At 45.0% G+C, this 14,651-nt stretch overlaps 1 protein-coding gene across 8 annotated transcripts in view; it reads left to right on the plus strand.

The window, feature by feature from the left end:
* Mgat5 (alpha-1,6-mannosylglycoprotein 6-beta-N-acetylglucosaminyltransferase) overlaps positions 1-14,651 on the plus strand; it is a 280,247-nt gene that overhangs the window by 76,981 nt on the left and 188,615 nt on the right. Inside the window, exon 1 of one of the 8 annotated variants that reach the window (XM_021156489.2) lies at positions 12,815-12,900. The exons of 6 other annotated variants lie outside the window; for them this stretch is intronic. The gene's annotated coding sequence lies outside the window, so the exon portion shown is untranslated. Of the gene's footprint in view, positions 1-12,814; positions 12,901-13,397; positions 13,417-14,651 lie in introns of those variants that run through there. One more of the 8 variants, XM_021156497.2, reaches the window with a different exon arrangement.

The raw sequence follows: 14,651 nt of genomic DNA on the forward strand, positions 1-14,651 counted from the left end.
AACGTCATCTTAATAGAGAAAAGTGATTGTTCACAGAAGCACAAGTGGGCTCAAGGAGAGCTTCTGTTTGTGGGTCTCTCCCAGAACCTCGCAATGGGCAGTAATGAATGCCTCAATGACCTGTGACGTGTCCACACTGCTACCTACAGTAGCCTGAGACCTGTGACACGTGTCCACACTGCTACCTACAGCAGCCCAAGGCCTGTGACGTGTCCACACTGCTACCTACAGCAGCCCGAGACCTGTGAGACGTGTCCACACTGCTGCCTACAGCAGCCCGAGGCCTGTGACACAGGTCTACACTGCTGCCTACAACAACCTGAGGCCTGTGACGTGTCCACTCTGCTACCTACAGCAGCCTGAGACCTGTGACACGTGTCCACTCTGCTACCTACAACAGCCTGAGACCTGTGACACAGGTCTACACTGCTGCCTACAACAACCTGAGACCTGTGACACGTGTCCACTCTGCTACCTACAGCAGCCTGAGACCTGTGACATGTGTCCACTCTGCTACCTACAACAGCCTGAGACCTGTGACATGTGTCCACACTGCCACCTACAGCAGCCTGAGGCCTGTGACGTGTCCACACTGCTACCTACAGCAGCCCGAGACCTGTGAGACGTGTCCACACTGCTGCCTACAGCAGCCTGAGACCTGTGATACAGGTCTATACTGCTACCTACAAGCAGCCTGAGACCTGTGACACAGGTCTACACTGCCTGAGACATGTGACACGTGTCCACACTGCTGCCTACAGCAGCCTGAGACCTGTGACACAGGTCTACACTGCTGCCTACAGCAGCCTGAGACCTGTGACACGTGTCCACACTGCTACCTACAGCAGCCTGAGACCTGTGACACGTGTCCACACTGCTGCCTACAGCAGCCTGGGCTGTTCTTTTCAGAGATCCACTCAGGAACACAGGATTCTTGACTTCAGCGCAGAGATTTATAGGATATAGCCAGTATGTAGCAGAGTTGAGTTAATTAAGGAGCAGTTTTAAAATGGATTTAAACGCATGTGTTAATAGAAAGAGCAGTGCCTAGGGAAAGGATATTCTACCCTCCTGTATTTGTGGGCTCCTCCAGAGAAAATTGCTCCTAAGTTTCTAAGCAGTGTCCATGTATAGGATTTTAGTGGTTCCTGAAGTTAGTAGGCTCAAAGTTTTTCTTTTTTTTTTTTTAATTTATTTTTAGGTGCACTGGTGTTCAGCCTGTGTGTCTGTGCATGGGTGGCAGAGCCTCTGGGATTGGGGTTATAGACACCTGTGAGCTGCCATGTGGGTGCTAGGAATTGAACTTGGGTCCTTTGGAAGAGCAGTCAGTGCTTTTAACCACCAAGCCATCTCTCTAGTCCCACTCAGGATTTCTTCTAATGGACTTTTATTTTCTTCTTGTACCACTTATCTGTAAATAAGATCAGAGGGTCGTTCCTGGGGTGCCTTGGATAAGATTGTGTGGTTCACAAAGATTGTGTGTGTGTGTGTGTGTGTGTGTGTGTGTGTGTGTGTGTAAGGGGATGCTCACATATGGCATTGTAACAGAGTTTATAGTCTTCCTGGTGAGATTATTAGAAAACCAGAAAAGGGGAAAAAACATGCTTAGGCCATAGGCAGGGTTTGTCCCTTTTTTTACCAATCTTACTGAAATGTTTTTATATAGTGTGATTTCAGCTTCTACAGTGGTGCCTTTAAACACAGTAAGCTTCTATATGCTGAGGGATATGTCTCAAGAGTAGTCGCCTAAAACCTCGAATGCTACTGAACACCCAGTATACTGTTTCCTATACCTATATACATATATATGATAGTTTACTTTCTAAAGTAGATATACCAAAAGAGTCCCAACGCTTGTTCTACCTCTCTGTAAAGTGGCTTGCTGGGGGCTGCAGAGGCCACCCTGCATGCAGTTAAGAGCACTTCCTCCTCTTGCAGAGCTCAGTTCCCAGGACTCTGTGGAGCAGCTCCCAAGGGCCTGTAACTTCAGCTGCAAAGAATCTGTCGCCCCCTTCTAGCCCCCGACAGCACCTGCATCCAGGTGCATATGCCATCACACAAACACACATATGGCATACATGTGAATCAAATAGAAATGAATCTATAATAGATTATTGGACATGGACTTTTTCACTTAAAGGAAATACACTGTAGCTTCTTTTTGGCATATCTGAGTTGCCAGTGTCTCTATTCTTGAATTCGGGGCTATTGTTAAAGTGAAATAAGTTATTGGAACATAAGCACTGGCTGTCTGAGAGAATTTATCTGAGGACTAAGATGGCCACAGAATGACCACTGGGCAGGTAGCACATACGTTATGGATGTAGGATATGTAAATGTGGAGCTGGGAGAGTTCCTCACATTATTTGGACTGACTCACAATTTGCAACGTACTGGCTGGTTCTGGCAATGTAGCTTTAATACACTCAGACCGTGGTTGGGGCACAACAAATGGTGGAAAGGGGACATGATGGCAGTGGGCCTATGTGTGCTCAGGTAATACTAAACCAAGACCTGAGCACTGGTAGGTCATTGTAAGGGGTATGACATAGCTGAAAATCATTTTGTGATGATTATTACTCTTGGCTGCTTGGAATATTCCCTGAGAACTAATCGACACTCTCACACACTCTCACACTCTCTCTCTCTCTCTCTCTCTCTCTCTCTCTCTCTCTCTCTCTCTGTGCATGTGTTCTTGTGTGCCTACATGCACGTATATATGTTTTTTGTATGTGTATGTATGTGTGCATGTATGCTTTTGTGTGTGTGTGTGTGTGTGTGAATGTGTCGGTGTATGCTTGAGTACATACGTGCATGTGGAGGGGTAGATAGAGGTCAGCACTGGGTGATTTCCTCTGTCAAGCCCCATCTTCCTTTCTAAGACACAGTCTCAGTAAACCTGTGGCTTGTTGATTCTGCTAGGCTGGCTGGTCAATGGGTTCCAGAGAGCCACTGGTCTCTCCCTTCCCAGGAAGAGAGTTACAGGTGTACACCATGTTGCCCCCAGCTTACATGCACACTGAGGATTTGAACTCTACCCCTCACGTTTATACCACAAGCACTTTACACACTGACACTGAGCCACACACTCCCACCCCTGGGGACACATTTCAGTTTAAGAATGTCTCTGTCTCAGAGACCGTTGATGCTACGGTGGTCGTGATGAGTGTAGAAGATTTTGCTAGCCACTACTTATTTATTCTTATAAAGTGGATTCTACCCCCAGGGGCTTGCCGAGTAGAAATCTAAGCCTCATAATTCTGTCTTGCGATCTAAGGTCAGCGCATTCTTATGTAAAAAGTCCACACTGTCACAACGGGTTTGATGATGGAGAACACTACAGATGTTTATGCGTTTTGAGTCTGGGATGATGTCATGGTGAGCTGTTCTTCCTGGCCTGTCTGTGTACCGTGTTGCTGTATCCTTGTTCATTTGCATTGTGAAATTTAAGGGCACAAAGGCAGGCTTTGTTAGTTTCTTGGTTTTGTTTTGGCCACGGTTCTTAAATATGGCGTCTTCCAGAGAATGACTTGCTTCAGTGACTCTGAGGAGTGTGTATTTACTTTTGAAAAGTCAATATTGTGACAGGGATCCTTCCGTCTTCTAGGTACCGACCCAGGGAATTTGTTCTGTGGGTGCGCACTGTATGCTTGTGTGTGCTCTGAGCTTGCCTCCAATATATTTATGGAACTCAAATTCAAGATAGGCTCCTTTGCTTTCCTTCCCTCCGTACCTGGGTCTCAGGGAACCTGGAGCTTGCTTATGTAACTAAGCTGGCCAGCAAGGGACCCTCGGGGAGCCTCAGGGAGCCTCAGGGAGTTTCCTGCCTCCACTTCCCTGAGGCTAGGATCACAGGGATGCACCACTATACTTCTCTTTATTTGGATGCTGGGCATCTGAACTCAGGTCCTCCTGCTTGAACAGAAATTACTTTAGTCACCAAGCCATCTCCCCAGCTCCAGGAACTACCCCAAAGTAACAGTCACAATCATTCCTGGAAACAGGGTTTGGCCACCTACGACTGCAGGGCTTCTTCACCAAAGGTAAGGGACAAGATAAATTCGGTGTCAGTTACCGTGGCATTTGGCTGGCGCTTGCCTGGGTTGTCTATGCTTCACATGGGCGTGTGTGCATCCTGGGAGACGGGAACTGAAGAGCACAGGGTAAACCAGAGCCTTCCTGGGAATAACATGCGGTTAGCCAAGGCGGGCGGTGTGGTTTTAGGTTAAACAGGAACTCCGGGAGGTGTCTGGGGCTCCTCTGATTGTCAGGAGACTTCTTCAGTCATCCAGTTCTCACCAAAGGCCCAGTGCCAGAAGCAGCAATTTGCAAATTACAACTCTGTGTAGTAGTAGACATTCTTTCACAATTGGAAATTTCTAGAACTTTCCAAAGCAGGTTGGGGCCTCCTTGGGGCTGAGACTTGAATTTGATTACCAAATAAATGTCCCTCTGCCATACCATCTTGCCTCACCACTCACACCGGCGCTTGACTTCTGGGCTTCCTGAGCGATTTTAGAGCAGGCTCACAAGACTGGCTTCAGTTCTGGCTGAGGAGCTGCCCCTTGAGATGTGTCTCCAAGTGAAGATGTTCAGACCACATGTGTTGTGGGTCTCTTGCTGGGTGCTAGCCTCACCTGAGCAGGAAGGGTACTGTGGTCTGAGGAGAGCAGGAGACAGCCTGGTGGAGGCTGCTTACGTGTGTTCATTCTATGCCACTCTCCTCTCCTAAGTTTGTGAAGCATGACAGTTATTGGGAGCTGTTTGTGTTGGTTAGAGATCTTATATGATGACAGAGACATCTGTGTCATCCTGGTAATTAACTACGGTCACTTTGTTCCTTATATAGAGTGATTAAGATGAGTGCCATGAGTTTGAGGTTAGCCTGGGGTATAGAGCAAAAACTAACTAACTAGCTAATTAGCTAGCTAACTAACTAGCTAGCTAGCTAACTAACTAACTAACTAGTGCTAACATTTTAAAGTATAGAAATTTAACAAAACTGTGTTTTTCTGGTGGTGATGGTAGTGTTTGTGACGAGAGGGTGATTATCTGTGTTTTTCTCAATTTTAATTTTTGAGGCCATGTTTGTTACTACACCCAGTGTTTACAGATTTGGCCAGACAAGCTAACGAGTGAACTTTAGGGGCCCTTCTGTCTCTAGGGTCACAGCTTTTCTATGTGAATACCAAGAATCTGAACTCAGGGTCTCCTGTTTGTGTAGGCAAGGACATTGAGAGTTGAACCATTTCTTCAGCCCTGAGTTTTCTGGGAAGTTCATGAAGTCTTACTCCAGTTATTCAGTGCCTGGAGCTGACAAGAGGCTGCCCTTTTACATAGATCAGATCACATTGTCTGTGTTTGACAAAGCTCTTCTCTTCCTTCTTAGACCTCTTTCCTGTCCGTTCACTAAGGTGGATATCTTAGCTTAATAGGTTCTCTAGTTATGATCAAGGCTGCCTTTCTTACCTGGCCCTAGATGAATAGGTTAGTAAACTCAAAGAGAAAGCGAGCTATTCTTGTATCAAACACATATTCCAAGGTGATTTGATGCACACTTAGAGTACCCCAATGTGACCACCACACCAGAAGGAAATGAATTGGGATGAGAGCTAATCTGACCCAATTGATGGAGGATGTCACAAAAGAAGTTCGGTGTTAATTAAGCTCCTAGGTAGAGTCAGGCCCCTCTAATAAAGCACACATGCAAGGGCATATTCACAGCACGTTTGCCAAGGTATTGATAAAGTCCTCCAGGTCCTACTGTGCTGGTAGCAACATCTCGGTCAGTGTGCTACTGAGTGTGGTCATTTTTCTTCCCTTGTATGTGGTGATTATAAAAATTGTTTAAAATGGGATCTAAATCTAGTGGTCATAAGGCGTGAGTGACACAGATTTAGTTTATTTGAAGGAAGGGAAAAAAAGGGGAGAGAGAGAGAGAGTGCAGTTAAAATTAACTCTGGTGGTTTTCTGTCTGTCATTATGACTTCATCCAGCTGCAATCGTCTCTCTATAAATCAACCGTCTTTGCTGCCCACTCCCTGGCTCCCTCCTGCCAGGATCGTATTCTAGGCTATACATACCATCCTCCTGGATTGTTATAAAACCCAACTAGCTAGTAAATCCAAACCTGATCTTTTCAATGGGAAGCTGAGGAAAAAGAGACTCCTTTTCACTGTGTACAAAGAGGTGTTGGAGATGGGTAGTATTTATTCTTTTCATCATGATAACCAGAATTGCTGACCGGAAGCAACATAGGAAGGGTTTCTTTTCACCTTACATTCTGGGAGGGCTACCGTCCATCATGGTGGGTAGGCACCACAGCAGGAGTGTGAGGTGGCCAGTCCCATTGTATCCCCAGTCAGGAAGCAGAGTGTGCACATGAACTTGGGTGGGGTTATAAAAATCTCAAGGCTCACACCCATGTATTTTCTTGTATTTCCTCCAGAGAGGTTCTACCTCCTAAACCTACATAGACTTCCACGACAACACCACCAGCTCTCTTGATATCTGAGCCTAGTCATATGAGGCAGTATTGTTTGTTTGTTTGTTTGTTTAGTTGGTTGGTTGGTTTTGAGGTGCCCTGAGTTTGCCTTTTGAATGACAGTGTTGCTTTTAACATTTCTTTTACCATATTGTTTGTTTGCATTTCTTTATTTTGTATGATGTATGTGTATGCATGCACGTGTGTTCCTGTGTGTGTCTCACTTACTGCCTGCTGTGTGGGTTCCAGGGATCAAGGTCAGGCTGTCAGGTTTGGTGGCAGCTCTGTTTGTTTATTGAGACAGGGTCTCGTGTATTTCAGGTTAGTCTTGAACTTCCTTATGTAGCCTGAATACGGCTATGAATTGCCAATCATCCTGCCTTTCCCTCCCTCCACATTCTGGAAGTCCAGGTGTGTACCACCACACCCAGTTTATATGATGCTGGAGCCTGGATACAGGACTTTGCGGATGCTATGTAAATGCTCTTAACAGAGCTCTATGCACAGCGCTTACCGTTTCTGTTTTTAAGGGAATTAAATAAACTGTGTATTTACATGTATGATCACCCATCACCCTTTGAGCCAGAAGAATCTGAAAGAGGAGCATTAGCCGAGAGCTAGATAGAGCTGGGAGGCACATGACATTCAGAAGTGAACTAGGCACTGGCCGTCAGGAGGGTTTTGACTGTTACATGTTGTATACCAATGAAAACCATTTCTGTTCTTAATGGTCTGCTGGTTAAAGGCAGGATGCATTAGGGAAATGGGTCAGAGTAAAAAGGATTGAGGGCTCTGTCAGTTTCTCTTGAGATTATCTTCCATTTAGCAGAAAGTTGCATTATCACAGCAGAATTCTTTGGGCATGCATTATAGCCTCTTTAAAGAACCAAGTATTTTTTTTTTTAAAGAAATAGAAAGTATTTGTTTTTAATAATGTTATCTCTTCATTTATCTGAATCAAAAGCTTTACACTTGCAGGGAGTTCCTTCTAGACACGTGCTTTAAGCAACAGCTGGAGCCCTCCTGTCTACTCCTGGCATTCGGAATCAAAGCAGGAAAAAAAAAACGCACAAAATTAAAGTACACGAAGGGAGTTGGCAATATGAGTTAATCTTATACTTCCCTGTGAACTAAAGGCACACTACAGCATATGCCTTTAATCCTGGTGCTTGGAAGAGAGAGACAGGAAGAGCTCTGGGATTTGCTTGTTAGGTGGTCTCACCTACAGGTTGAGTTCGAGGCTAATGAGAAACCTGTTTAGATGGATGGATGGATGGGTGGGTGGGTGGGTGGGTGGATGGATTGGTGGATGGATAGATAGATAAACAGACAGATAGATAGATGATTGATAGATAGACAGACAGACAGACAGACATGTACTGTGCCTGAGGAGCAACAGCCAAGGCTGACCACCACCCCTCCTAACTTTCTTGCATACACATGCACACATCCTCACGAACACATATATATCCTCAAAATATAGTAATATTTTTGTATCATTATATAAATACAGTAATTTAAGGCCAGTCAGCAGCAAATAAATATGAAAGTACACTGTGGTTTTACTCTTGTAGATGAGAATTGGAAGGTGTCATGTGGCTATGACTCCCTGACCCTCGCCGACTCAGCCCTTTACACACCTGAGTGATGGAGACAGTCATGCATAGGCTTCACATTGGGATGCAGACACCCTGCTCACTTTTAATACAGGAGAACTGCAGTCTCCCTGCACTGAGTTACAGCCCTCCCCCAGAGACCTCCTCTTGGCCACTCTTTGCGTCCTCCTGAGAAATAGATTATATGTCTGGCTCAGCAGTAAGTCCAGTAGAGTCTGCATTTTATAAACCACTCAATCTGTTTTGAAATCCAGGTACATGAAATCCAAACGGTGGGCAGTTTGTGTGTGTATGTGTGTGTGTGTGTGTGTGTGTGTGTGTGTGTAGGTTTAGCTTTAGACCAGTAATCGAGTCTGGCTTTGGATCTGCCTTTGGTTTCTACACTGGATGCATTCTAATGTTGAGTATGTATACTTGGAGCCGACTTTGTGGCCAGAACTTAGACAATTAAATGCTGACTGTTGTGCTTTAAATGAGCAAACCGTAACTTACCCTTAGTCACTTGGAATATTAGCAGATTGGCTGTCAAGATGAATGAAACGGGACTGGTAAAGTGTTTGGTGCCCAGGTCTCATTGAAGGTCTCAATTCAGATTCTTAGCATCCATATAAAAAGCCATGCATTCCAGTTTGATGTTGTAATTCCACTTCTGGGAAAGCAGAGACAGGAGAATCCTTGGGACATGCTGTCAACTCTGTATAGGGGAATCAGAAAACTCAAGGTTCAGTGAGAGACTCTGTCTCAAAAAATTAAGGATAGAGAGCAATTGAAGAAGACATCTGGCTCACCTCTGGCCTCTACGCTTATATGTGCATGCACACCTACCACACGTATCTATCACATATACAATCATCACATGCAAAAAAATTGGGTGTGCTTTATAAGCTTTGATATCTTGTGTTTATTACAATTTTTAATGCCTGCCATACGCTAATAGAAACTATAGGAGATGATTATGTTGCTGAGAAATGCAGGAGTGTGGTCACTTGTGTGGGGAAAGAAGTGAGTGTATTACTGAGACAGGAGCTCATTTGTCACAAGAGCCCAGACGATGCTGGTGTCGATGAATGAATGCACTATGTACCCTGGGAGTCTCTGTCCTGCAGCAAAACTTTGAAAGGGTGTTAGTGGCCATGAAGATACTCCCATGTACCCTGGAAAGTATCAAAGCATCCTCAGAAACTATTGGTTGACATCTCTTGCACTAAGAAGGCTCCTGACAGTTGTGCTCACCCAAGGCCCGATGGCTGTTCTACTTTTGAAATCAGCCCAGGAAATATTTGTGGTTACTGGTCAGTTCTAAAGTGAGTACTTCCAAAATGATAAAAAATCCCCACAGGCTCAGAGCTTCCTCTCTACCCAGTGTTGACAAGTGCAGAGATCATGACGGGTATTGAAGCTAGGGCTCTTTGTATGATCAGAATTAGAAGTTGGAAGGTTTGTATCCAAGTTTTATCTTTGACTTCAATCTAACAAACCAAAAGTCCTCATATATGTGTGTGTGTGTGTTTATATGTGTTCATGCACACACATGTATATGCACCTTGTAGAGATTCAACGTTGACCTTAGTTGTCTTCTCAGTCATTCATCTCCATATTTTTTGAGGCCGGATCTCTTATTCAACCCAGAGCTCACTCATTTTGTTAGACAGATTGTCTAGCCACCAAGCCCCAGGGGTCCTCCTGTCTGCCACCCTAGTGCTGGAATTACAAGTGCTCATGCCTACACCTGGATTTTAATGTAGGCTCTAGGAATCAAACTTGGTCCTTATACTTGCACAGCAAGCACTGACTGACTGAGCAGTCTCCCTAGCCCCCAACTTCTGATTCTGTAAGGCAGTGGTTCTCAACCTGTTGGTTGTGGTCCCTTTGGGAGTTGAACAACCCTGTCACAGAGGTCACCTTAGACCATCAGAAAACACGGATATTTATGTTATTGAATCATAACATTAGCAAAATTTACAAGTTATGATGTAGCAATGAAAATAATTTTATGGTTGGGGGTTGTCTTAGTCAGGGTTTCTATTCCTGCACAAACATCATGACCAAGAAGCAGTTGGGGAGGAAAAGGTTTATTTGGCTTACACTTCCATGCTGCTGTTGATCACCAAAGGAAGTCAGGACTGGAACTCAGACAGGTCAGGGAGCAGGAGCTGATGCAGAGGCCATGGAGGGATGTTCTTTACTGGCTTGCTTCCCCTGGCTTGCTCAGCCTACTCTCTTATTGAACCCAAGACTACCAGCCCAGGGATGGCCCCACCCACAAGGGGCCTTTCCCTCTTGGTCACTAATTGAGAAAATGCCTTAAAGCTGGATCTCATGGAGGCATTTCCTCAACTGAAGCTCCTTTCTCTGTGATAACTCCAGCTGTGTCAAGTTGACACAAAAATAGCCAGTACAGGGGTCAACACAATATGAGGAACTGTGTTAAAGGGTCCTAGCTTTAGGAAGGTGGAGGACCTAGTCAGTCTTAGAGACAAATTATCCTATAAGCCAGTGGGCACATTCTTATGGGGAATAGAGAGATTGCCTCTTAAAACATTGGAATAGGTCTCATTTTGTGTCTCCTTAGATAGAATGGTAAATGGATGGTAAAAGGATCATTTAATAGCTCTCAGTATTATGACTATATATTATACTTTATTAGGGAGATTATATACATAACACCTCTGTTTGGGCTACATCCCAGATGAACTGAATCAAGATCTTTGGTATAGCTGAACCTCTACCTTTTAGAAAGCAGCCAGGTGAATCTCTAAGTAAGGTTGGCTATACAAACTTGAGCTCGTTTATCATTTGTGTGTTCTGAGGGCTTGAGTGCCCTAAGACTGCAAGTGGGAGACTTGACCTTGGCTTTAGAAATTGCAGAACAAATGGAAAAAGAATAGCAACTTGGGTGTTATCACTTAGTTTTCCTCCAAACGGAATTCAGAGATGGAGTGTTTGGGATCCTGGGTCTGTTGAAACTGTGTATTGCATGTGAGTTGATTGTGTCCTTATTTAAGAAACTCATTCTAAGGTTTAAGTCTGATCAGCCTGCCATGGCCATGTCAGTTGTGTGTGCATGTGAGTGTCATGGGCGTGTGCCTATTTCCTTTCACATCTAGATTTTAACCTGGTAATCTTAATCTAGTCTGCTTTTTTGGAAGTCTGTCCTATTTCTGCTGATAGCACCCAGCCTGGCTCGTCCCAGAGTAAGGCAGAGGGCCCTCTTGTAGGACATCAGGCATTGAACAATCATTCATTGATGGCTTTTCTCTTGATACTTGCTACTGCACCCTATATTTAAGATAATCTTAGTGCTTTTTGTGATGGTTTTCTTTACTCTGGAGCCATTTAAGCTGTGACATTTATGTGTCTTTCTAGAGATAGTTGACAGAAGTCAGGACACTCCATGCTGATTATAAAATCCTTTTCTGCCATCCCTGTCCTTTGGCCCTGAGTGGGAGTCTTTTGATTAGCATCATTCTACACGGAGGAGATCTGCCTCACAAGTCTCTGCGGATTTCTTCACATACTACCCAACTTCTCTTCTTCAAAAGGCTTTGCTTACCTCTCCTGGTGTCAGTTCCTGAACTGCAAGGAGGCCAGATGACAACCCTGCTTTTGAACTGTCTGGTGAAGCTTCATCCAGATGGGATCTTTAAACAGACTCTTGCCTGTTCCTTAGGAGCCAGGATCTTTTATTTTTTTTCCATATACAAATTTTCCAACTATATTTGAGTCTTTTTATTAAAATGTATCAATTATACATAATTTCAATATCTTTTCATTTATGCATATATACATTCAATATATATATAATGAATTTTGACCATAACTCCTCACTATTCCTCCTATTTTCTCAACTAGACTCCTTTTTACTTTGCCTTGTATGTGTGTGTGTGTGTGTGTGTGAACCAGAGTTTACTTAGGGTTGCTTACAGAAACACCGGTGAGGTGTTATTTACAGGAGCACAGACACCTTACCAATGGCTACACCATTGAGGAAACGGTCTCTTCCTTCCCTATCAACTGTTAATTTCCTGTTTGTCTTCTGGGAAAGATGGAGCTTTATGGGCCCCTCCCCCTGTAAATCTTTAACTGTTTATCAGTACTTAGTGCTCATGAACCCTACCATTAACTCCCATAATCCCCGGGAATGGGGGCTGGAGAATTGGCTGATCAGTTGAGATTGTTTGCTGCAGCTGGACATCTTTAGCTCCAAGGTTTTGGGAAGCAGGAACAGGCCATCTCTGTGAGTTCCAGGCCAGTCATATGTGGCAGGTGACGCACAGCTGTGTGTAAGTCCAGCTCCAGGCTATCAAGTGGCCACCTCTGGCCTCAGTGGACCCTTACATACTCATGGAGCATGGGCCTGCCTGCATACACACACAATTCAAAATAAATCTTCACAAGCCTCAGGGAGGAGAGAGGCCTTACGAACCATCATCTCCCCAGCAAACATGAGTTATCCAAGCCCCTTCCCCATAGCCATTTGTTAATCTTTAGGAAGGGGTGGGGCTTAGGGGGGAATAAGCTCCTCCCCCCAGCAACTGTTAGCTGCCTATCATTTCTCATACATGGGTGGGGCTTCATAAGCCCTTCTACAGTAGTCATTCCCTGCCTGTCAATCCTTAGAAAGGGGTGGTGCCTTGTGAGCTCCTCCCCCAAGCAACTGTTAACTGCTTATCATTTCTCAAGGATGAGCAGTGTCTTCTGAGCTCCTTTCTCTTTGTGATGGAATGTTGCCCAGCTTCATCTAGCCCCGGTGACTCTTAGATCTAAGAGTGATCTAAGACAGTGACAGACTGTGTATCAGTAAGTGTTATAATGCTGGGGCTCCACTCTCTCATCCCTCTGGGATCTCCATTGGCTTAGCATAGCCCTACCAGTTAACAGGGCTGGGCTGGTCGCCAGCTCCAGATGTCTTCTCTTTTCTCCTGTTCTGCTCTGAAACCTGTAGTAGCTGACTAGGTAAAGGTAAAGGAGGACCTGTCCCTGGTTAAGGTGGTACCTTTCAACTGAGGTCACTGAAAGCCATCATTTGGCCCCATGGGTAGACATTTCCCATTGTTTGTCATAGCTCTCCAGTTGTGACAGTCCTGGTGGAAACTTTTGCTGGAGGGGAGGCTGGAGCTGCTAACCACTAACCTGATAGTGAGCATGGCACCCTCCCCAACCCAAGTGATCCAGCCTGCAGCTCTTTCCAAGTCTGGGCCCCCTTGGATTAAATGTCTTTATTTCAGGCTGAGGGGTTGCAGGGCAGGGCTCGGTAGGTACCGCTTTGCACACGTGTGAGGACCTGAGTGTGAGTGAATCTCACATACACATCTGGTAAGGATCTCCACATCTGGGAGGTGGGAAGCACTAGGCTCTAGGAGACTTGCCAGATTGCCAGGTGGGTCTGGAGAAAGTGCCTGGCCTCAACCTGGGGCCTCCACAGGCACACGTGTCCACACTCGTGTTTCTTGTCTTGGTTCAGGTGTGTATAGCCTGTGGCCTGCAGGCCCTGTGCATCCCAGGATAAGCATGAATGCAACCTAAATACAAAATTGGATACTTTTTACATTTCAGGGGTGGGGGTGTGGTAGGGGTTGGGGGTTGAGACAGGGTTTTATTTGTGTAGTCCTGGCTGTCCTGGCACATACTCTGTAGACCAGGCTGGCCTCAAATTCACAGAGAACTAACTACTTGCCTCTGTTGGGATTAAAGGCATATTCTACCACTACCCAGCCAAAACTTACTTAAAATATTATGAGATTTGTGTGTGTGTGTGTATTCCGGTTTATTTTGTAACTTATTTTGTTACAGTGTCTAAACTTTGTAGATGATGCGGTCAGTTGATGTGTCAGAAGGTTGGGAACGTTTTCAGAATTCTTGAGGCTGCTGTGGTTTCACTTAGTGTGGGTGGGAAGTCCTGTCAAGTGTGAATAATTTATGGTTCTTGTGAGTGGAACTCATGGAACATGGAGCAGTTATAGATGACAAGGTGGTGACAGCTTCGTGCTCACCCTTGTCCCTTTTCTCTTGTCTACCTTCTGGGAAAATGTGTACCTAGGAGGCTAGCTACATCAGAGAGATGAGACGTTCACTCCAAAGTCGCCCTTCCCTGTCCCTCCCCTTTGTAAGTGGAGGTCCACAATGTGAATGGCTAGGCAGAGTCAGAGAGTCAGAGAAAGCAGGGGAGACAGAAAAGTGTCAGGATATTTGGAAATGTTGTATTTTATTTTTAAGTTACGTGGGGGGATGGGGGAGTGGGGGTGGGGGATGTGGCAGTCAGAGGAAAACTTGTTGGAGCTGGGTCTCTTATTCCACTCTGTGGATGGAGATCAAACTCAGGTTACCAGCCTTGGTAAGCCCCTTTTCCACTGAGCCATCTCTAGCCCTGAAAATCGATATTAAACAAAAATATGAAACATTTGTGGATGCTCCAGAACCTTTGAAATCTCGTTTGGAACATAGTGTAAAAAGCAGGAGTTTGGCTCTCTTGACTCAGCCCTAGTAGACCAAGTTTTACGGTGTTGTGTGGTTTTAGAATGTTCTGCATTTTAACCATAGGTCAGCCTTAG

Source organism: Mus caroli, chromosome 1, assembly GCF_900094665.2.
Source record: "Mus caroli chromosome 1, CAROLI_EIJ_v1.1, whole genome shotgun sequence".
Classification (NCBI taxonomy): Eukaryota; Metazoa; Chordata; class Mammalia; order Rodentia; family Muridae; genus Mus; species Mus caroli.